Here is a 25,701-nt window from a genome sequence, read left to right on the forward strand (position 1 = left end):
AATTTTAAAGTGAAATAATTCTAAATTTCCAAAAAATTGAGAAATTAAATTTTAAATTGAGAATTTCAAATTGAAATTAAGAAAATTCTAAATTAGTTTTTGAATTTCAATATTATTTTGAGAAAATTCCAAACGAATTGAGAATTTAAATTTTAAGAAAATTCCCAATGAATTAAATTGATTCATTGGGAATTTTAAATTGAGAAAAGTTCCAAACGAAATTAAGAATTTCAATTTTAAATTGAGAAAATTCGAAATAAGATTCGGATTTTCACATTAAAATTGAGAACATTATATTTGAAATTAATTTCAACTTATATTGAGAAAGTTGAGAATTTTAATTTTGAATTGAGAAAATTCCAAATAAAATTGAGAATTTAAATTTTAAATTGAGAAAAATCCAAATGCAATTGAGAATTTAAATTTTAAATTGAGAAAAATCCAAATGCAATTGAGAATTTAAATTTTAAATTGAGAATTTCAAATTGAAATTGAGAAAATTATAAATTAATTTTTGAATTTCAATATTATTTTGAGAAAATTCAAAACGAATTAAGAATTTAAATTCTGAGAAAATTCCCAATGAATCAATTTAAATTTTAAATTAAGAAAATTCCAAATAAAATTTAAAACTTTAATTTAATATTGAGAAAATTCTAAATGAAATCGAGAATTTTAATTTTTAATTGAGAAAATTCTAAACTAATTTTAGAATTTCAATATTATATTGAAAAAATTCCAAATAAATTTGAGAATTTAAATTTATAATTGAGAAAAATCCGAATGTAATTATCTCTATGTTCTCTATATTTTTAAATATTTATTAAATTGAGAAAATTCCATATGAAATTGAGAATATAAAATTTAAATTGTTAAAATTTCAAAAGAAATTAAGAATTTCAATTTTAAATTGAGAAAATTCCAAATAAAATTCGGAATTTCATATTGAAATTGAGAAAATTAAATTTAAAATTATGTATTCAATTTTAAAGTGAAATAATTCTAAATTAAATTACGAATTTCAAATTATATTGAGAAAGTTGAGAATTTTAATTTAGAATTTAGAAACTCCAAAAGCAATTGAGAATTAAAATTTTAAATTGAGAAAATTCCAAATGAAATTGGAATTTAAATTTTAATTTGAGAAAAATCCACATTTAATTGAGCATTTTAACTTTAAATTGAGAAAATTCCAAATGAAATTGAGAATTTCAAATTGTAATTGAGAAAATTCTATATAATTACTAGAATTTCAATATTATATGAAAAAATTCCAAACGAATTAAGAATTTAAATTTTGAGAATATTCCCAATGAATAAATTTAAATTTTAAATTGAGAAAATTCCAAATAAAATTGAAAACATTAATTTTATATAGATTGAGAAAATTACAAATGAAATTGAGAATTAAAATTTTTAATTAAGAAAATTCTAAACTAATTTTAAAATTTCAATATTAAGTATATTGAGAAAATTCAAAATGGAATTGTGAATTGAAATTATGAGAAAATTCCCAATGAAATTAGGAATTTAAATGTTTAATTGAGAAAATTCCAAATGAAATTGAGAATTTCAAAATTAAAAATTCTAGATTAATTTTAAAATTTCAATATTATATTGACAAAGTTCCAAACTAATAGAGAATTTAAATTTTGAAAAAAAAAATCCCAATGAATCAATTTAAATTTAAAATTAAAAAAATCCAAATAATATTCAAAATTTTAATTTTATATTGAGAAAATCCCAAATGAAATTAATAATTTCAATTTTAAATTGAGAAAATTGCAAATAAAATTGAAGACTTTAATTTTATATTGAGAAAATTCTAAATGAAATTGACATTTTTAATTAAGGAAATTCTAAAATAATTTTAGAATTTAATTTTAGAAATTTAAAATAAAATTGAAAATTTTAAATTGAGAATATTCCACATGATATTGAGAATTTCAATATTAAATTGAGAAAATTCCAAATAAAATTGAGAATTTAAATTTTTAATTGATAAAATTCCACCAAAAAATAGAAAATTCTAATTTTGAATTGAGAAAATTCCACATGATATTAATAATTTCAATATTAACTCGCGAAAATTCCAAAAAAAAATTCAAAATTTTAATTTTAAATTGAGAAAATTCCAAATAAAATTGAGAATTTAAATTTTTAATTGAGAAAATTCCAAAAAAAAATTGAGAATTTTAATTTTGAATTCAGAAATTGAATTGAGAAAATTCCAAACAAAATAGAAAATTGTAACTTTGAATTGAGAAAATTCCACATGATATTGATAATTTCAATATTAACTTGCTAAAATTCCAAAAAAAAAATTGAAAATTTTAATTTTGAATTGAGAAATTGAATTGAGAAAATTCTTAACTTTGCCATTTCGTGCAAATACCCACAATAGAGTTTTAACTCATTATTTTAAGACGGTGATGTCATTGATGGCAATTATGATATTGATAATTTCAATATTAACTTGCTAAAATTCCAAAAAAAAAAATTAAAATTTTAATTTTGAATTGAGAAATTGAATTGAGAAAATTCCAAACAAAATAGAAAATTTTAACTTTGAATTGAGAAAATTCCACATGATATTAATAATTTCAATATTAACTCGCGAAAATTCCAAAAAAAAAAAAATGAAAATTTTAAATTGAAAAAATTCCAAATAAAATTAAGAATTTAAATTTTTAATTGAGAAAATTCCAAATAAAATTGAGAATTTTAATTTTGAATTCAGAAATTTCCAAATAAAATTGAAAATTTCAGTTTTAAATTGTGAAAATTCCAAATGAAATTGGTGCAAACATTTACCTGATGGGTGCATTTGAATTTGAAATTCTCAATTTTATTTGGAACTTTCTCAACTTAAAATTGAATTTCTCAATTTCATTTGGAAACATTTATTTTCCTAAAACTAAAATTAATCACTGGGTATCAAGAGTAAAGTATGTCTGCTTGTAGCTGCAGTAAAAGTTGTTATATTTTTTTTCTCATTTTTTTTATTGTGGTAGTAAAACAATTACACTCACATTAATTAATGTTTTGTAAGGCAAGTGGGTCTCAAGAGTTTTGTTTTTATTTTTCTTACTTTTTCTGACTGGCGTTCTTTTCTACTTCGTCTTTATTTCAGCCATTATTAGCCTTCTTTGTGTTTTCACTCATTCTATTGTTGTTTACACATTTACAGTGTAATACACAAACATTCATACAAACGCATACTTTATTACAATAAAAAAAAACATATCTACTAGGGTGGCCTTTGTTTTGGAATTTTTAAATTTTTAATACTCTCAATATCCTTTATCTAAAACCCAAATGCTGAAATTTTTAGTTAAAATCGTATAAAGTTTTGTTTGAAGTTATCAGTTTTGGATCAAAGTGGAAATATTTTCGGAACATTTTTGAAAGCAAAATGTTGAAAAAAAATACAATAAAAAATAGTTTTTGTATATAATTTATATAAATAAAAATTTTCTAATATCCAAAAAGTTTAAAATGAAAGCCACCCTAATACTTACGCATGAAACATAAATAAATATTTCTTCTTTTTTTACGGTCTATACTGGATTTTTTTTGTTTTCTTGTTGTTTTTGTTTTTATTATTATTATTATTGTTCTTGGCATTGTTTATTTAACTTGGCTTGTTTTCATTGCTATTTGTTCTGGTTGTTGCTGTTTTTTTTTCTTCTTTATTTATACGTTGAAAGAGTGAATGATGTTTAAATATTTTTATAGTCTTCTAGTGCAGTTTGTTGGCTGGTATACAAAATTTTAAAATGCGTTTGAGACTTCTGGAAATTAAAAGTAAATATACATGATTTTAATTAAATAATAAAGTTTCACTTTGCTGTTATTGTTTTAATTAGATATGCAGATTTTTAAAATTGTTACTTATGTATTATCTAACTACATTGACCAACTTTTGTGTAGAGTATACAAAATCTGTTTTATTTTAATTTAACCCAGTGACTTAAATACATATACACATACATATGTAAGTATTCTTAATGGATTTTTTTTAATAAATGGGTTAATGTAAAAATGTCTGTATAATTGTTATCCATCCCAAAAGTAATTGCGAATCTTACATTTTCCGAAAGAAAAACAAAAATTATATTAACCATGTCTAATTTTTTTATACCACAATCAATATAAATGTAACACATCAAAATGCTTGTCGCGGACTAATATTAGGATATTGTTACGAAATTGTACTTGAATTCAAATATAACGATTTTAAGGGCTGATTTAAAAGTAGCATAATGCTTTCAAATAACAGTGCTGTAATAGCAAACTGTAACATATCTGTGGGCATTATTAAATAAAAGCTTTTAGTTGATTTGATCGTAAGTTGGCAACGCTGTATTCGAATTCGAATATTCAGTTAAAGAACATTGTAGAAAGTACACCACAGATGGCGTATGTATTAGTAAGATCTAGAATGTTCGAGTGCAGATGGCAGTGTTATAAATAGTGGAAGAGGTTGCAGTCGTGAGTGAGTTTATCAGAGACGCTTTTCGAATAAACATCAACTGAGTGCCTTAAAGTGTGTTGTGTTTTTCAAGTAAATTCGTGTACATTATAAATTGTGTTTGTATTTCTGAGAATTTATAAACGTGTATAAAAAACATTGAGTGGCTATTTAATTCTGTGGTTGTTGTACATTTTGAATAAATAAAGAGTTGTTACAATTTTTTAACTACTAAACGGCTTTTATTTGCAATCAAAAGTATCCGGTTTATTTAAAGGAAATAAACCAGCGTTTTAAAAAGGTTAAAACGTAACAATATATTTTATGGGTACACAGCTAAAACAGATTCGTGCTAGCAACCAAATTTATTGTCAATCGAATGGTTCTATCTTAGTGACGGAATTTTACAGTTATGGCTACAATATTTAGGAAGGGATAACTAAAGTTTGGTTGCTTCAACTGAAATTCTTCTTTATCAACTTACTTTCTGTTGGTAGAACTGACAAATTCTATGTGTGCAACCGAATCATTCGATTGGCAACAATTTCGGTTGCTATCACGAATATGTTTTCTCTGTGTACTCATAAGATTCTAAGACGATCTAGCTATGTCCGTCCGTCTGTCGGTCTTTCCATCTGTAGAAAACACGATAGGGTTCAAACGAAAGGAGCTAGCTGGCTAAAATTTCCCATAAATACTATCTGTTGATAAGGTTTGTTTGGTCCATGATTTCACCTAGGCTCCATACAAAAAGGCTTAGAATTCTACTGACGGTTTTGATAAAAAATTCGTAATATTAATTTCTTGGATCAGTCCAATCCACTGATCGACATAAAGAGAACATGAATTATAATTACCTGTTATACATTTTCTTTCACCGATGTAATCTGGCCAACTATTTATTATGATTTTTGTTTCTTATTCTTATGTTTTTGCACAACGTTGACATTTATGTTAAATAGCTGACAATGTTCGGTCCCTGGTGGCAATTATTGCCGACCTAATATATCCTAATGGCTGCTTTCTTTTTCATTATTTTGGTTTCAAGTAAGTTAATGATATTTTATGTTTAAATGCGAAAAACGCAATTTATTTGTTTTAATGTAAAAGAGTGCGTAAAATAATATGTATGTAATAATTAGACTGGATCCAGCTCCATTTGAATAAACATATTTCGTCACATACTCCATACCCAGAAAAACGTTAGTTTTTAAAATGTTTAGCATTTATTTTTAAACATTTGTACAATCAAAATATTGGCCATTGTTAGCTATGACCAAAAGAACTGCTCATCTTTTGAGGCAAAGAACAAATCAAGCCAATATCGGATACTCTGTTTCAAAGTGAAGCATATCCCAGAGAAACCGTTATGCATCGATCGATACAAATAGTACTCGTACGGTTACTATTAGTAAGGCAAAACTTGGCAACCACTGCTTTTTAAATACTTTTTAACATGTTATACAACATGTGGTCGAGCGTTGTCATTATGGAATATATTGGCCAATGCTCGCTACGAATCGGTACAGGTTCCCTGTTATGCCACCTTGTCAGATTTCAACAGCTTATAATAGATAGTAACTTTTTACCACCACCAAATACAGAGCATTAACTAGCGCCATGGATATTTCGCTGTGGTGTTGATTCGGCTGAATCGACGAGCTTCACATACGCTCTTTTACGTTATCTTAATGGATCACTTTATTTTTCTTAAGTAATGATTCGGTGCAAAAATTATTCTCTTTTATAGTGTTCAAGCATCATTTCAGACATACACAATCGTCTTTCAAGTTTCAATTCGTATCCTATCCAATTTCCATGCTTTTGGATGAATCCTGCTGGTCGTAAATGTTTTAAAATTAATGCTTGAGTTGCATCACTTCTGAAACACAAAAACCATCTCTCGCACGTTGAAACCAATGAAATACATTCACCATAAGCTTCGGTGAGCATATGACGATTCGTTGGCACAAAAATTTAAATTTTCGAAGCAAAAAAAAATTTGTTGTGTTATAATAAATCTTATCGGAAGTGTTCGGTGCTCTTCGAAAGAGTTGTAGGGAAAACTTAACAACTCGCTGAGAATTTACCTAGCACTGTTATTTACATTCATAAAAATGTTGTTATGTAGGCAACAGCTTTTTTATGAATTGCTATGTTAGGTAAATTCTCAGCGAGTTGTTAAGTTTTCCCTAATTTATTTGACACGTAAAACACATAAGGTAAACATGTTATATATCAATGGATAGAGGATTTTGTCTACTTTTCAAAAATGTATATAACTTTTGACAATTAAAAAATTCATGTAATACTTTTTTGAAAAATATGACAAAAAATGCTTTTTATTGAATTTTGCATAGATACAAATTTTTCAAATTGATATAAAATTTTTATTTATGAATATTTTTTAATGAAATTTCACAGTTTGTAGATTTTTCTATTTAAAATGGAAAAATAAAAACAAATTTTGAAATGTGTTATTACGTATCCCGCAATTCCGAAAAAAATCTTGAAAAATCCCAAAAATGGGATTTTTTCGTTTTTTAGCTATAATATCCATACCAGGGGCGGGCTTATCGGAACCCTTTACAAAATAATTGAGAACTTATTGAGCCATCTAAAATAGGTTACTATATTTTGATATCGAGTATGCGATTTGAGAATTTTTGCCCTAAAGTTGAATTTTACATAAAAAATAGACGTTTTTTGAATGGGCCTGGTCCCCTCGTTATCAACAATTTTCAATTTATTTTTCATTTAAAATATTTGATGAAAAGTTAGCTTTTCAAAAAGTATAAACTCCTTATACATCCTCTTTGAAATGTTTTGCGATAACTTAAAAAGAAAAAATTAGTGAAAAATCACCTTTTTAAAATTTTTTAAATTCGAATGCATATAACTTTGTACTTAGTCATTATTTTTAAACCATTCTTTATCTATTTGACACATACATGCACTGTTACTTCAATAAAGGAAAATTTGATACTTTGATAAAGGAAAATCGGGAAATATTTGCATCCGCTGTTATCAAAAACCTGGAGTAGGGTGGGTAAAAATGTGGAAAATTTAATTTTCAAATGCGAATAGCTCCTAAGCTATAAGAAATAATTGATAGCTGCGACGAGGTTTTTGGTAGTGCTCGATGAGGAGTGTGTAATTTTAGGAAATAGGATCGTTTTAGAAATGTAACATACCAGAGGTATTCTACTTTGAGGACCCTTGATCGCGTCTCTGTTGGGCTCATGAGGTCCAAGTTCAAAACATAAACTCAGAAACACTTTCTCTTTATACATGTGAAATTTCATTCAAATCGGACTTACCATTTAGAAGTTACATATTTATTTCCCTCTATTTGTGTTATCCACTATACCACTGTGCAACGTTGACATTTGAGTTGTTTACAGCTGACAATGTTCGGTCCCTGGTGGGTATTATTGCCTAATATATCCTAATGGCTGCTTTATTTTTCATTATTTTGGTAAATGATATTTAATGTTTAAATGTAAAAAAAAACACATACAGTTTATTAATTTTATTATAAAAGAATGCGTGTAATAATGATGATTAGACTGCATCAAGGTCCATTTAAACAAACATATTTAGTTACCTATTCTAAAAGAAATTTGATTGAGTTAGAGATTTCTTAACTTTGCCATTTCGTGCAAATATCCACAATAGAGTTTTAACTCATTATTTTAAGACGGTGATGTCATTGATGCCAATTACTTACTTCGTACGGTACCCTATTTTTCAGCTTTTGGATGAATCCATTGAAATTGCTGCTTGAGTAGCAATCGTTTTGCAAGTTCTTGTTGTATCTTCTGGTTTTCAAAACTTTTTTGGCTGGTGGGCGATCTTTGTTTTCTGTGTCAAAATCATCACTTCTGAACCGGACAAATCATCTCTCGCACGTCGAAACCGTTGGAATACATTCACCATTCGGTAAGCAATCGGTGAGCTTCAGCTGCATTTTTATACCCTACACCACCATAGTGGGGAGGGTATTATGCGCTTGTGCAGATGTTTGTAACGCCCAAAAATATTAGTCTAACACCCACCTTAAAGTATACCGATCGACTTAGAATCAGTTTCTGAGTCGATTAAACGATGTCCGTCCGTCCGTCTGGTCGGCTGGCTGTCCATGTAAACCTTGTGCGCAGAGTACAGGTCGCAATTTTGAAGATATTTCGATCAAATTTGGTACATATTATTTTTTCGGACCAAGGACTAGCCCTATTGAAACTGGCTGAAATCGGTCCATTATTTCACCTAGCCCCCATACAAATGTCCTTCCGAAATTGGACTTAGTCGGTCATAAATGTTTAATTTATAAATGTATCTCCACAAATTGCGCTCCAAATAAGTTTTATTTATAATTAGTCATAGCTCCCATATAGACCCGCTTCTGAAAATCACTTTAATGTGCATAAATCGCTTAAAAATTTTGGTATACTCACAAAATTCAACGAAGTAAACTTTCATATAGACACAAATCACACGACCTAATTTCATGGTGATCGGTCCATAATTGGTCATAGCCCCCATATAAGGCCCACTTCCGAAAATCACTCATAAATATAAATTATTGAAATTTTAAAAGAAAAATGTTTTTGCTCTTTTACTTAGTGTAGGGTATTATATGGTCGGGCTCGACCGACCATACTTTCTTACTTGTTTTTTCTTTCAAATTAAAGAAGTAAAGCTAAACTTCCCGCATATGACGATTCGTTGGTACAAAATTCGACATTTTCGAAGTAAAAAAAAAACTTTGTAGTTTACAATGATAACAAAAATCTTTGAAATGAAATATAATAAATCAAATAGGAGTCGTTCTAATACTCATTCATATGTATATGAGGGATTTCATGTCTAGTGAAGCAACTTTTGAAATCGATGTCGTTCGATCGGGTTGTAATTTACAATTTTTGACACTCGAATCCCACTAATCGACCGAAAACGTTCTCAAAGAAAATATCTAAGCTTTTCAGAAAAAACGGCCCATTTTGGACAAAAGTAAGATTTTGCCAAAAAATTTATAAAAAATTTATTTCTTGAGAAACAAAATATTTATTTTGATAGATATCCCACTCGCATCCTTCTAACACCAAAATCCTCTTAAAGGAATAGACATAAGATTTCTTTTGAGCAAACAAAAAACGGCTCATTTTAAAAAAAAGTTTTTGATTTTGCCAAAAAATCAAAATGTGTTGAGTTACAAAATATTTATTTCGATAGATATCCCATTCGCATTTCACTAAGCAACCAAAATCCTCTTAAAGGAATGGACCTAAGCTTTCATTTCAGCAAAAAAAAAATCAAAATCAAAATAATAACATTTTGCAAAAAAAAATTTAGATAGGAAAATAAAAATTCAAAAATTGTATGTCTTGAGTTACAAAATATTTATTTTGATAGATATCCCACTAAGCGACCAAAAACTTTCTCAAAGAAAATATCTAAGCTTTTGAGGAAAAAGGGCCCATTTTGAAAAAAAAACAAGTAAGAGAGCTTTATTCGGCTGTGCCGAATCTTTTATACCCTTCACCAAATTATACATTAAAATAAACATTTTAAATATTTTTAAGTAAACAAAATTTAAATTGTTTTTCCAGTTGTTTTTTCGAAATTGTTCTTTTTTTAAATTTTAAAGGCCTTATTCATAATCAATTTTTAAATTTATTACAGGTTTATAAAACAAATTTTGTATGGAAATTTTGTTTTATAAACCTTTAATAAAATTAAAAATTAATTATGAATAAGGGGGTAAAAAATTATTTTTTTTTAATTTTTAAATTTTTTTTAATCTTTGAAATATCTATCATTAGATATCAATATTGTCTATATTAATGATTTAGTAATCCAGATATGGGTCAAAAATAGCTAAAAAATTGAGGTTGTGCTGGTTTTTTCCTTATATCTCAGCCATTTGTGGACCGATTTTCTCGATTTTAAATAGCAACCGAGGCGATTTCGGAGATATTGATGTATGAATCGTGTATGTAAGTTATTTGGGGCTTCGGAAAGTTGATTTCTACACACAGACGGAGAGACGGCTATATATATACTTTGTGGGGTCGCAAATGAAAAATGTAGAAATTACAAACGGAATGACAAACTTATATATACCCTTGCCATTCATGGTGAAGGGTATAAAAAAGTCAAAAAAGTTTTTGATTTCGGAAAAAAAAATTTCAATAATTTTCTACTTTTTTTTCGAAAGATTGAAGAAATAGCTATCTAAAATATTTTTGAGACATTTTGCTAAGATCAATAGGTAACAAGTTTTATGGATGAGAAAAGACAACTGTTTGGCCAAAATGTAAAATTTTTACCCCCTCTAACTCAGAGAGTTCTTGACCGATCTCGTTGAAAAATTACTATCCAATAGGACTAGCCTTAGTATGAATTTCATTCCGATTGGAAGACATCGATTTCAAAAGTTGGTTCACTTGACATGAAATCCCCCATATACATATATATTTGGTTGTATAGACATTTGTTAAGTATAAAACTTTTTCTGATGTCAGAGTATTTCTTAAGTACGTGTGTAATTTCCTAACATATACATACAAACATACATACAAATCCATTTAAATTACACTGTAGGTGAGCACTTTTTGAGCACATGAGTTTTGTAACTCTTCTCAATGTGTATCTGTTAATGTGTATATTAGGGTGGTCCTTAAATTATTTTACGCCGACTAAAAACGAAATGTTATTTGCAGTTTTGTGTTTTGGGTCAAAGTAGGAATTTGTTAAAAAAATATTAAAAACATAAAAATTTTGTGACATCGAACACTGGCGCCCGTAGAACAAGTGAGGTTGCAACAATCAAAATTTAATGTGCCCCTAAAAAACATTGAATAAACTTATTTTACAGTAAATAGGTCAAAAATGCTAATCTTATTACAATCAGATTTTTGGTTCAGAAGATATAGCCCTTCGAAGTTGATTGATTTTCAGTTTTCAAAAAACAGACAATTTTTAGGTAATTTAGTCCGTTTTCAGATACAATATATCGACTCATTTCATAGGCTGATCAATTATCTATTATATGCTTTTTAAATTTTTTGATTATCTCATTTGGTTCAAAAGTTATGATTTTTGCAACGAAAAAACTCAAATGGCGCCACTGTGCATCTGTAACACATTATAACTTGATAAAAAAAAATCTGATTCTAATAAATGCGAAATGAGGACTGAAACTGCAGAACTTTTTTTTACCTTTCAAGCCACGCTTTTTTGTGTATAAGTTTAAAATCAAAATAATTGCATTTTACTTAAATCAAGGTTAGTTTATTATAAAAAATAAGAAAAAATAAATCTAAACATAAAAAACACCCCATTCCAAGGTTTTTTGTGCAATAAGGTGGTTAGTTTATTAACCAACGTGGCGGTTGACATTCAAAATAATCATAATAAAAAATTTCTTAGCGTATTTGAAATCTATGAATTTTTACTGAATTTTCTGACAAAACAAACAATGAACAATAAACACTGTGTGCATATTTTATTAAATGCGTGAAAGTCTCTAGGAAAAACTGCCATTTTACAATATTTTCAAATTAATATATTAATCTAACCAGAGTAGCCTGACGGCAAAGTTTTGCACAAAACATGACTTCAAAAAATTTAATTGTTTAGCAAATTGCCAATAGTTGGCAATAAACTATGTTTTAAAGACTATAGAAAAGGTGGTTAGTAAAGTGACTTGGAAGAATCGAAAATATTCCATATAAGCACCACCCTATTGCATTTGTAAGAGCCCACATGTTCCTTCCTTCCGTCCTTCAAACATTAATGCACGTACTCTGTATATGTGTCTATTTATTTTTATTATTTACTGTGTTTCATTTAGGTCTAGTTCTCAGCCGTGTTGAAGGATTCTTAAATATGAATTTCGTAAATATTTCTACAACTAAAAGCAAAGTGTGCATTTTAAATACCTAAATACAAATACCCACATGTCTGTCTTTTTTCTTGTATGTGAATTTGTGTTATTAGCTTTAATTAATTCATTTAAAAGTCATTAATTTAATACATTTCTGCTCTTCTGGCTTTTGTTACATTTTTTTTTTTCTACATGTTTGTGTTTTTTCTTTATTTTTTCATCATCATTTTTATATATTTATTTGTCTATTTATTATATTTGTAAGTGTAATTACTTTATGTTTGAGTGTCTGTCTCAGCAAGTGTTGTTTATTTGCATTAATGTATCTTTACATTAATTTCTAATGTTTGTGATATGAATATTAAATTTATTAATGCTCGTATACAAATGTTATTTAACAAATTAAATTGCTTATTTTCTTTCGACAATTTCTAAATTACTTTGAGGAAAATAAGGGAAATAAATTAAACAACTTACATTTTCTTCAAGACTGGAATTTATTTTATTTCTTCTTATATTTGTTTTGGGAAATAAAGAAATGTGCAATGCACATTTAAAGCTGACACATATATACCCAGCAAAATTTTAACATAACTTGCAATTATTCAATAACTTACTTTTCAATGACTACTACTTACCTTCTGCATTACATAGAAGTGGCCGTATAATGACTTATTTATTAACTGTTATTTAACTGCTTACTTTATGTTTTTACTAATAACAGCTTCTGTTAGACCTAGTTGTCAAAGAGTTAATTAAGTTTTTACTTTCAATTAGTTTTTTGATATGAAATTAAAGTATTTGCCTTCAATGATCTCACCGTTTTTAAATAATAATTTAAAATGCTATTATATAAGTAGTAAAATGCCAGAATTTAGCTATTCAACTCATTACTTGTTAATGAAAGTCTTTGCTGGGTTTGTGCATACTCTTTTAGATTGCTTTAAATTTTTCTAGAATTTTTTTTTCCTTTTCTGTCTTGATTTGCTGTTGTTTTCTTAAACATTATTGTTTTTCTATTTTTTTTTTTTGGGAAATTACATATTTAAGAAAATGCTTTTATATGTATTTTTGTAATTATCAAATAGCTTTCAGCAAAAAATTTATGTATGTCTAGCCAAATCTCTGAATATCTCATAAATACCAAAAGCGTCATAAAATCAGTTTTATTACCATCATTTTATCTAGATAAACATTTAAAATAAATTTATAATATTTACATACTTCTGCACATACGAGTTTATACACAAATTTAATAAACAATCTCTGTATGTGTGTGTTGGTTATTTAAAGTGTGCAAATACATACATATGTATATAAGGGTGGTCCTTATTTAGCACCTTGTTAATTTTCGATGCTCGAAAGGAATAAAATTGTTCTTGCTCATCTAATATCAAGTTAGGCCACCAATTCAAAACGTTAAAAATAGTTACCGTTTCCTTTATTTTGCTGTTATTTCGGTAACGATATTAAAATTGTAACGCTAATATCACACTGAAATAATACACAAAGTTGATAATTTATTATATCCGTCTGTATGTTGAAATCAACTTTCCGTTGCCCCAAATAACTTACAAAAATGATTAATATAGCTGTTTATCTGGAATTCTGTCGCCTCGGTTGCTATTTAAAATCAGCCCACAAATGGCTGAGATATAAGGAAAAAACCAACCTCGATTTTTGACCTATATCTGGATTACTAAGTCATTAATCTAGACAATATGGATATCTAATGATAGATATTTCAAATACCTTTGAAAGGACGTATATAAGACCATAGTAAGTCGGACCTACAATGGGTCAAAATCGGAAAAAATATTTTTAACCCGAATTTTTTTTCACCAAAAAAATAGTTTTGTCATACATTTTTTTCACTAATAAATTTAAAATTTTTTAAAAAACAGTTTTGAATTTTTTTTTGTTAATTTTGTTTACCTAAAACAAGTGAGAAAAATTTTTTTTCATACATTTTTTTCAATAATAAATTTAAAATTTTGTTTAAAAAAAAATAAAAAAAAAAAATTTCGAAAAATAGTTTTGAACCATATTATACCCTACACCGAGAAGAACAGTTTTCTTTTAAAATTTATATGGAAGCCATGGCTAATTATGGCTAATTGTTATAAAATTAGGTGGCATTTCTTCTGTATATATGAAACTTATTTTTGTTGAATTTCATTTGAATAGCAATATTTTTAAGAAAACTATACTCGTTAAAATTATTAGCGGAAGTGGGTCTTATGTGGGAGCTATGACTAATTACGAAGACATCGTGCAAAATTTGGTGACATGACTTTTGTGTATAAACAACTTATTTGTGCTGAATTTGGTTTGGATATCTATATAAACTAGCATAACCCGTTGCACTTCGCTACCCCAACCCTAGTAAAATTAAAAAAATATGAATGGAAATACGAAAATAACACATACAAAATTTGAGAATCTCTAAATTACAGTTCACTTGATATTCGAAAATAACTAACTAATTTTGAATGGGAGATACCACTCCACTGCTCTGATCTCACCCATTTTTAAACCTTTTATGTAAATATCAAGCTTTACTATAACTTTCCTTTATAAGGGAAGGGTCATTCCTACTAAGCCGACCATGCATAGCTAAACTTCGAACAGGAATCAGGAATAAATTCGTTTTTAGCTAATCTCCTTAGAATGGTAATAAATTGATTGATATAGAGTTTAAATTCTTTTAGAATTATAGTTCTCCAGATATTCCAAATTAATTATTTACTTTGCGCCATAACCACTAATGCAATCCCGACCATTTTCAGCCAATCTGTGTAAAATGGTAAGAGAGCTATGCGGACAAAGTTTGAAGAACCTTGCAATTATTACTCTGTATGGGAGGTGACTCACATCCTTTTCCGACCTCTCCCATTTTGGGTGCTATGCCCTCTAATCTAATTCCATTTATATTCAGCCAAACTCCGCACAGTAATAAGAAATTAATTCGCTAAAAGTTTAAACACTTTTACAATTATAGTTCTACAAATATTCGAAATTAATTATATACTTTGTATAGGGTGTGCCACGCCCACTATTCCAATCCCGAACAATTTCAGCGAAACTATGAAAATTTATAAAAGAGCCATTTAGACTAAGTTTGAAGAATCTTGCAATTATATTTCACAAAATATTTAGAAATAACTATTAACTTTGTATGGGAGGCGACTCACCATTTTTTCCGACCCGTCCCATTTTTCATTAAACTTCATGCAGTGGTAAACCGTTGAAAATCGTCACAATTATAAAATAACTATTTATTATCTACAATTACATATTTACCCCCATATGCATAAACAGTTTTTTAAATTTGTCAAGGGTTTATAAAACAAATTTTGTTTTATAAACCTTTGATAAATTTAAAAATTGTTTATGCATATGGGGGTTAGAAAATAAAAAAAACACCTTCATAATACATATATTATGAAGGTGTTTATTTTCTATAACAACTCTCACTTAAAACAGAGCGAAATCAATACTGTTTAATTGTTTCTCTTATTAATTTACAACAACAAATTGGACAAACACACATTGCTTTGTTTACTTTTTAGCTTAAGGTTCACATGTACACGTTTTTGCATATGTGTTAGTAACATCTTTAAACGCTTATAACTCCTAAAAAACTGAACCGAATAAAATATATATTCTGCACTTCTGTGAATAAATCCCTTTAAAATGGTATATTTCTTGCCCAAATTAAATGTATAATGTGAGAGTTAAAGGGGTCTAAACAAATCGACTTGCCTATTAATATTATGATAAGATATTTGTGCGAGCTTAACTATTTTCAGATTGGGCAATCGTTTGGGGGCTAGGAAAAATAATGGACCGATTCTATCCAAATTCAATAGGCTACGTTCTTTGGGTAATAGAAAAGTTTGTACAAAATTCGAATTATATTTGAAATTGCGGCCTGCAGTTTGATTACAAGGTTTACATGGACGGACAGACAGACGGACCACTATGGTGGTGTAGGATATAAATATTTAAAATTTGTATTTTAAAGTATAATTTGGTGAAGGGTATATAAAATTCGGCACAGCCGAATATATCACTCTTACTTGTTATATTTAAAATTCTATAGTTTTCTAAATTAAAATCGCATTTTGAGAGTACCACCCTAATATTTACACATAAGTATATTTTTATTACGCATGCATAGACACTGAAAACATTTTTCAGTTGTTTAATTTACATTCTTTCTGCATTTTAATATACAAATATTGGTAGAAAAGTAACCAAACAAACAGACATGTAGCTAAACCAACAATGGCAACTTTAGAGCTCATAAAAACTTTCAGGGCAAAATTTTTATATTTTTTTAATGAAAAAATTAAAACCAAAGTTCAAGTTCAATGAACTTCAAAAATAAAAAACATTGTTAGAATTATGGTGGACAAGCAAAAATTTGAATAATTATTATAAAATTTTTCAATTTAACGTAGATTTATACTTAACTTAAAACATGTAATGTCTGTTAGTATTTCCTAGAATTGTTTATGATAAATTGAAATACAATTGAAACATTTATTACACTGATTTGTGCAAAATTTTATCAAGATTTCCGCATAATCAACATATGTATGACTGCTTAAACAGTATTCCGGAGAGACATGTGTATTGGGGCTAGGTAAAATCATGGACCGATATTGCCCATATTCAATATCCAACAAAACTTATCAACAAGGAGAATGTGTGGAAAAATAGCTCCTTTCGTTTGGGCCAAATCGTATTTTCAAGAGACAGCAATGCGTATGAACGGAAGGTCTTAGAATTTTGTGAGGACCCAGAATATATATGGGGGATTTCATGTCAAGTGAACCAACTTCTGAAATCGATGTCTTCCAATCGGAATGAAATTTATCCTATTTGATAGTAATTCAGACACAATTTTTAACAAGATCAGTCAAAAACTCTCTCAGTTAGATGGAGTAAAAATTTTACATTTTAGCCAGAGATGTGCTTTTATTCATTCATATAACTTATTACTTCAATCTTTCGAAAAAAATTAAAAAAAAAAAAAGTAAGAAAGTATGGTCGGTCAAGCCCGACCAAATAATACCCTACACTAAGTAAAAGAGCAAAAACATTTTTCTTCTAAAATTTCAATAATTTATATTTTTAAGTGATTTTCGGAAGCGGGCCTTATATGGGAGCTATGATCAATTATGAACCGATCACCATGAAATTAGGTCGTGTGATTTATGTCTATATGAAAGTTAACTATGTGGAATTTTGTGAGTATACCAACATTTTTAGGCGATTTATCCACGTTAAAGTGATTTTCGGAAGCGGGTCTACATGAATTTGTATATATAAAACTTATTTGGAGCGGAATTTGTGGAGATACATATATAAATTAAACATTTATGACCGATAAGGTCCAATTTCGGAAGGACATTTGTATAGGGGCTAGGTGAAACAATGGACCGATTTTAGCTAGTTTCAATAGGCTTATTCCATGGGCCGAAAAAATAATATGTACCAAATTTGATCGAAATATCTCCAAATCGACTCAGAAAGTGATTCTAAGTCGATCGCTACACACAGAAAACAGATTGGTTGAAAATCGGTTGTAATTATTAAAATTTAATGACGTTAAACAACATTATATTCTAATCATTAAATAACTGTATATTTAATCGTTTTTTAATGTTTAGAACTGAAATACAGTTATTGTTGTGGAATTGTGGTTGCAATAACTGTAAAATGTTGGTTTGTGTCTTTACTAATTTAATTTTGGTTAATTTGGAAATGACAACCAACACTATTGGGGTTTGTAATCGATAAATTCGGTTATTATATATAAATTGACATTCGTAAAGAAAAAAATATTAAAATAAATTTAAAAACAAAAATTATTAATCTGTGAATAAATTTTGGGTAACAAAAATTAAATTATACGGAAGTGTAAGTAATTAACACCAATTTATTTCCTAAAATATAAGTATGTTTCATTAAGGACCTTTTAATATTTTTTAGGTGTTTAAAGAAGAAAAAATCGTGTGTGGAACCACCGAAAAAGACCGAAAACTAATTGTCAACTAGCCATAAAACAATATTTTCCCATTATAAAATCTATTCAGTGAGAAAATAATGAACAAAGCTAAAAAGTATTCTATTGCAGTTCAGTGGTTGTCACTTATTGAAGTGATAGTGTTCAAAACACGCTAATAACTTTAACATTGCCCAAATGCTGAGGCCAACAATACGATCAATCAACATCCGTACAAGTACAATTAAGTTGACTCCGTCAACAGAAACCAATTTGACTGGAGGTACATGAATGATACTACTCTGGATAGTTGCAGTGGATGCAGGACAAATTAAAAAGAAGGAAGAACAAACGGATTGCAAACTGTAAATCACATCATACTTTAAAACACTAAAAACAATTGTAATTTATGTTTATGTATGCATCTTTCTTTAAGCGAATGTTTATTAAATAAAGTATATTAAAAAAGAAAAGTCAAATTATTTTGAAATTAATTCACAGTAGTCATTGATACGTTTTGTCCCTTTCACCGAATTGTGTTTGAAAACAGTTACGAGTACTAATAAATTCAGTAATTCCAATCGAATTTTGAGATAGTTATTGTAACCGACAAAATTCGATTGGCGCCAAATTCGGTTGTGAACACGAATCTGTTTTCTCTGTGTATACTTTAAGGTGGGTATTAGACTAATATTTTTGGGCGTTACAAACATCTGCACAAACGCATTATACCCTCCCCACTATGGTGGTGTAGGGTATAAATACCTTTTTTTCAAAATCAAAAACTATTTAAAAAAAATATGAAATTTGAGCCAATATAAAAACCAAAATAAAGCGAATGCAGAAATTGTATGGCATATAAAAACATGTATACCAAACTGTATCGAATTCATAAAAATAAATTTTAAATTTAATGATTACTTAATATTTCTATGTTATTTACTATATTTCAATAATCTTAATTAAATGTCCAAAAAATCACAAATTATTTCAATTGCCTGTGCTATTACTATGTATATTTTCATTTAGTTTACTCTTGATGCATTTCATCAGGTCTATTTATTTTCTGTTAAAAATCAAATATTCGAAATACATACAAGTTTTTTTGCTACATTTATTGCAGTACAAGTTTAGTTTATTTAATTTTTGTTTACAAATTTCTTGTATTTATAAATACCCGTATGTATTTCTAATCAGTTATGTAAACATGAATAATTGCCAATTGGAAATTGTGTCGCAAATTGCTAATAGGGATTTTGAGTTCTGATGCATGCTAGTCTTAAATTTTATACCGAATTTTATGTCAGCTTTTATAGAAAAGTTTTATTTTTCTTTGCTTAGACTAGATTAAATGTCCATCTTAGCAAAATACTTTGATAACCTGTTGGCTGCTGTTGTGCTGAACTTCAGACAAATTACAAGTGGAAGTTTATTATAGGAGAAGCCTTGGAATTTTCAATTAGCCTTTTGTAATAGACAAAGTTTGATGTTACAACTTGTAATAGTAATTAGACATGATTCAACAGTCGGTCATTTTAAATACATATGCTGACTGCAATGTGTATTTTATTTTTCTTCTTTTTAATTTGAACTATTTTTATTTAGAGTAATTTCAATATTATTTACCAGTATCAATTATCTTAGACTTATTTACTTTATGATAGTTTTTATATCATTTACCATGAATGTTATTTAAGTGGTATAAATTAGGGTGGCTGTTATTTTGCACTTTTTGGAAGTTCGATGCTCCAAAGTTTACCGCCATCTAAAAACCATACATTTTATTTCAACACCCAGAGAAACTACATTTTTACCATAATATATCACTGTTACCAACCACATGATTATCACAATCATATATATGATTGTAGTAAATATATATTATGATAAATATTTGATTATGATAACCTTGAACAACATAATGTGGTAAAACCTTCATCATATAAATGGTTATCACAAACATATACTTGTTTACTACAATCATATATATGATTGTAACAAACATGAGACTAGCAACAGTCCATTAATGGTCATAGCTCCCACATAATATCCACATCCGAGAATATATTTATAACGATAGGGTCTTGATGGTCTTGATAGGGAGTAAAAATTTCTCGAAAATATTTTTTCGGGCAAAAAAGGTCCAACCAACAAAATTTCAAATAAAATGTCCATTTGACGTTTAAAACACGAGATGACCAAAAAAATTTTCTTGAAATAGTTTTTTTGAAATTTCGATAAAAAAAATATTGAAAATATAAAATGTGTGATTTTATGATTTATTTGAATTAGTTTAAAATGCAATTGAAGGGTATATAATATTCGTCATAGTATTTATTAGTTTTGGCTTGTTTGTATGCATTTTACATTTTTGGACTATTACATACATATTTATGTATAGTTATTTATGTAAGAGATTAAATATTTGCTCGTTACATGTTCTTTGAGTTGCAATATTACATTCATTTGTGTATTAAAGTACAAACATTGTACAGTTTCAGTTGAACTAATGTTTATTTAAGAGAATTGAGAGTTTATTTAAAACAGGTAATAAATTATAGAATGAAAATAAACAAATATAAATAGTAAAATAGTGGTATAAAACGAAATGTATGGCTAGATAAATAATAATCCATACTGACATTGATATGTACTGGCGGGCCAACAATAAAGTAAGAGAAATATTCCAAAATTATTTGGAAACAGCCCCTTATTTAAATGTTTCTTTGACATGGTAAGACTGAGTGGCGGACTGAGGATTTTGGCATTTTACGAATTTTTAAAAAAAAAAATTTCGTCCAATGTCACGCTCTCTAAGAGACCACTACACAGTTCAAATACTAGCATTGCTTGGTGTCCCGACGTCAGTAATATCTCAATTTGTCTAGCACCTCTTTTACCTAATATTCCCTGTCGGTCATTATTCGCAAAATTTTGGGTATTTCCAAATCTTTCAAGAAAGTTTTCCTGTTTGAGTATAGAAAAACTAAACTAATGAAAACAACTATTTCATTCATTCAATGAATGATTTGCAAGCAGCGACTTAGAAATTGTTTGTTGCCTTTGTGAACAGTTTCTTAGAACAGTTTCCTAAGGACCTTTTTCTACCTGTAAAATAATTTAATAAAATGTTGTAAATCGTTTTTTTTTTGTCCCGAAAACTACATGTATAATTGAAAAAATAAGCACTTATACTGTTAGAATTAGGGTAAAGATTCAATATACTTATTGGATGTATGACTTACAAATTCCGGATTAGCAATGAATGACGTATCTTTTGATCGTGGGTTTTGTCATGTTGAAGGCTACATATCTATAATTTATCATCACTTAGTTATAGAACATTATAGTGTAAACAACAAAGTTTTTTTTCTTCGAAAATTTAAAATTTTGTACCAACAAAGCGTCATATGCAGAAAATTTGCTTTACTTCTTTAATTTGGAAAAACCCACTGCAGCACACCAATTTTTCACTAAAGCTTATGGTGAATGTTTCAATATCCAACAAATAGTTTGTACGATTCAGAAGTAGTGATTTTAACACCAAAGACAAAGAACTACCAGGCCAACCAAAAATGATTTAGATTTACAGGCATTACTCGATGAAGGTTGCTGTAAAACTCAACGAGAGCATGCAGCTACACGCAGAGAAAAAACATGGTTGTGGTAAACATAATCTAAGAGCAACATATTATGATAAGCTTTTTGATTGTAGTCCAAAACATATTATGATCATTATTAATATCATAAAATATCATAAATATGTTCTGAAATAATCAAATTATGATACAAATCAATCTTAATATTTTCTGAAATAATCATAATAAAATTTATGATCCAATTAAATCATATTATGATCCAAATTAATCATTATTATTAAAATTTATTTTTGGAATAAAAAAATTTATTTTAATAGGTTTTAGTTTTAACGTACAATTAAAATATAAGTGATAAATTCACTGAAATTCACTGTTATTCGCTCTAGGAAAGTTAAAGATAATATACAAATAAAACTATTGAGCGAATGGGAATTGCAGACACTCAAAATTACTTGTAAAAATAACATAGCTTAGACAAACACCAACAGAAATGGTGGGAAAACAGACTATTAAAAGTAAACATATTTTGTTTGCATATTAAACATATTATGACTACTCGTATAGAAACTTAACATTTAATGGTTGTACATAAAATAATAGATTTACCTATTCATCATTATGTAGTTGTTCGAAAACCATATTCATATTTATAATTGCGATGAAAATATAAACGTTTACAGTAACAAAAAATTGTTGAAATTAAATTAAAACAACAATTGTATGTTTACGACAAGAATATATTGTTACAGAGAACATAGTATAGTTGTCGTAACCATGTCCAACCATGTTTTTTCTTTGCGTGTACTCAGGCAGCAATTTCAATATGTTTGCGAGCAGAAGGATTCATCGAAAAGCATGAAAACTGGGTACCATACTCATTGAAGCCGATAGACCTTGAAAGACAATTTTCCATGTCTCAAATTCAGCTTTAACGCTATAATAGAAAATCGTTTTTGCACCGAATCATTACTTGCAATGAAAACTGGATCCATTACGATAACCCGAAGTGTAAGAGATTATACGTCTCCGACCAAGCAGCCGAGTCGACGCTAAAGCCAAATATCCAAGGCGCTAAGGTAAAAAGGTATTTGGTGGGAGCAGATATAACCCTATATCTACTATGAGCTGCTGAAATCTGACCACGCCAGACATGAAACCGTAATATTACATCACGACAAGGCTCGGCCACATGTTGCAATACCTGTTAAAAAAATATTTAGAAAGAAATGGGTGGAAAGTTATGCCTCACCCGCTTTATGGTCCTGAGCCTATCACGCCCGACTATTATTTGTTTTGATCGATGCAGAACGCTCTCTCTGGGATACGCTTCACTTTGGAAAAGAGTATTCGATATTGGCTTGAATCGTTCTTGGCCTAAAAAGGTGAGCAGTTCTTTTGGCTCGGGTCCATATGTTGCCAGAAAGATGGGAAAAAGGTCATAGCAAACAATGGCCAATACTTTGAATAAATGTATATTTTCCATATGTTTCAAAACATAAGCTGAAAATTTAAAAAAAAATCCCGCTTTTGTAAGTCATACACCCAATATTTATCCGGCACAGCAGTTTTGTCTCATACAACTGCTGATTAATGAGTACCTTCCAAATTTATATACCTTTCAAACAAAAAATATTTAGCTTGATGTCAAAACCACGTGGACGTTACAAAATGTTATGGAATTATAATTTAAAAAAATAATAATTTTAAAGCTAATTAGTTTAGTTTAACAATATTATGCAAAAACAACGTGTTTTGAAAAAAGTGGTCATTACGCCCTAATACAACTCAATGTTTCATATTTATATCTAATAAATGTGTATATTTAGCAAGTATGTAGAAAAAGCAGATGTTAGCTAAAATTGTATAGAACAGTTTAAAAAAAATTCGACTTTTAACAAATGATCATTTTGACTTAAGATTTTTTTTTCTTCTATTTGGCCCAAAAAATAGCCAACACATACAAACGCTATTAAATACATTCTAAAAAATATAAATAAAGTGGGTGAGTGCGAAAAAGCACTCATCCACAAAGCATAAATAAAGTAAAACCTAAAGCTTTAACTTGAAGTGGTATAGCAATAACAACAACAAAAATGCAGGACAACAGAAAAAACACTACATCAATTCTCAGTCATACATACATAACTACATACATACTAAAGAGAAGAAATACACACATTTAACAATATACATATGAATTTACCAAAGGGATATAACATTTAGCAGCAGTAACAACAACAGCAACAATCACTACAATAGAGTGAGTGAGAGAGAGAAAATAAAAGCACAATGGCCAGTCAACAATTTGTTTGTTTCCAAAAGATGTTATTCTTTTTTTTTGCCTCTCCTCTCACAGGAACAAAATGGGGGGAAAAAGACAACAAAAAATAATCAGTTTTTACAACAAGTGTATAACATCTGTAATGCTAAGAGGTCAGTCAGTAGTGCTTCTTCTATTTTTTTTTTGTCGGTCAATACAACAAAATTGTTAAAAAAGGGAAAAAATACGAATCCTTATGAATTGGCATGAAGATTGTTTAACTTGCTCTCTATTGTTAAATACACAGTCACAAATTGAAAAATATTTATTTGTCCGTTTGTTCTTATACAACGTTTACTTTTTCTAGCACAGTGTTTGAATTGAATGTGTGCTTACATATTAACAAGTATTTTTTTTTTGTTATGGTGCAAACAGTTTAACAAAAGGGTGAATTGCTTACGCATTCTCTACCTTTTTTTTTATTTGTTGAAATGTTTTAATTTTTACAAAGTGTGGTCTTTTTTTAAAAAAGGTTATAAAGTTATTTAGGGTTTGGAAAGAGTTGTTATCATTTTTTTTATATATAGATAATATGAGAAGTAATTTGAACTTGAAGTGATATATCGTTAGCTTAGTGAGGAAATGTGTTAAGTTTTCACAAAGTTTATAGAAGACACAAAAATCCTTTGTTTTAATTCTCATATTGAAATCTGTTAAGTAGTCTTATTAATTATTTGGCATGGTTATAATGATAAATATAAATAATAATATAAATCTTTTTTTTGGAAAAAAAGTTTCTAATTTTCTATTATTCTTTTTGTATTTTTTAATGAACCTAGCAATTTTCTTATAACAATTTTTTATTTTACTCCATTATTTAATACTAAATTTGCTCTCAAAAGCCAGTAGAGCACCGTTTATAATATCAGCAGTCGACATGATTATAAATTTTAAAATTATCCAATATTTCCTTTAACATATTTTGATTTATGTTTTTTTGGTTAAACTTAAATGATTAAACTAATAACACTGTCCAACAAATTGAGACTTTTTGGTTGGAACAGAATAGCGAACCTATAATTCTGAAAGGGCATGTAGAGTAAATCATTTTTGTAGAATAAACTTATAGTCCAGCTGGTCTAAATTTTGTTTACAGTGGGTCAAAGTTTAAATTTTTTGCTCGAAGTGAGCATAATACTAACTGAAAAAAAAGTTGTAAGTTAATGTCTGAAAGAAGTGTTATTGTCAGATTTATATTTTGGGATCTTTAGGGGTCAATTTGACAATTTTTTCGAGAAAATACAAAAAAGTCCTTTCAAAAAGGTCATTTAAGGATTAAAATATTCTCATTCAGATCATATATAGATTTTTGGCGATTTTTAAAAAAAATGTTAGACCCAAGGTGTCGTAATCTTTGCTGTCTTTTTTGGCAAACATTTTCGTAGAATATTTTAATCCTTA

Source organism: Calliphora vicina, chromosome 5 (genome assembly GCF_958450345.1).
Source record: "Calliphora vicina chromosome 5, idCalVici1.1, whole genome shotgun sequence".
Taxonomy (NCBI): domain Eukaryota; kingdom Metazoa; phylum Arthropoda; class Insecta; order Diptera; family Calliphoridae; genus Calliphora; species Calliphora vicina.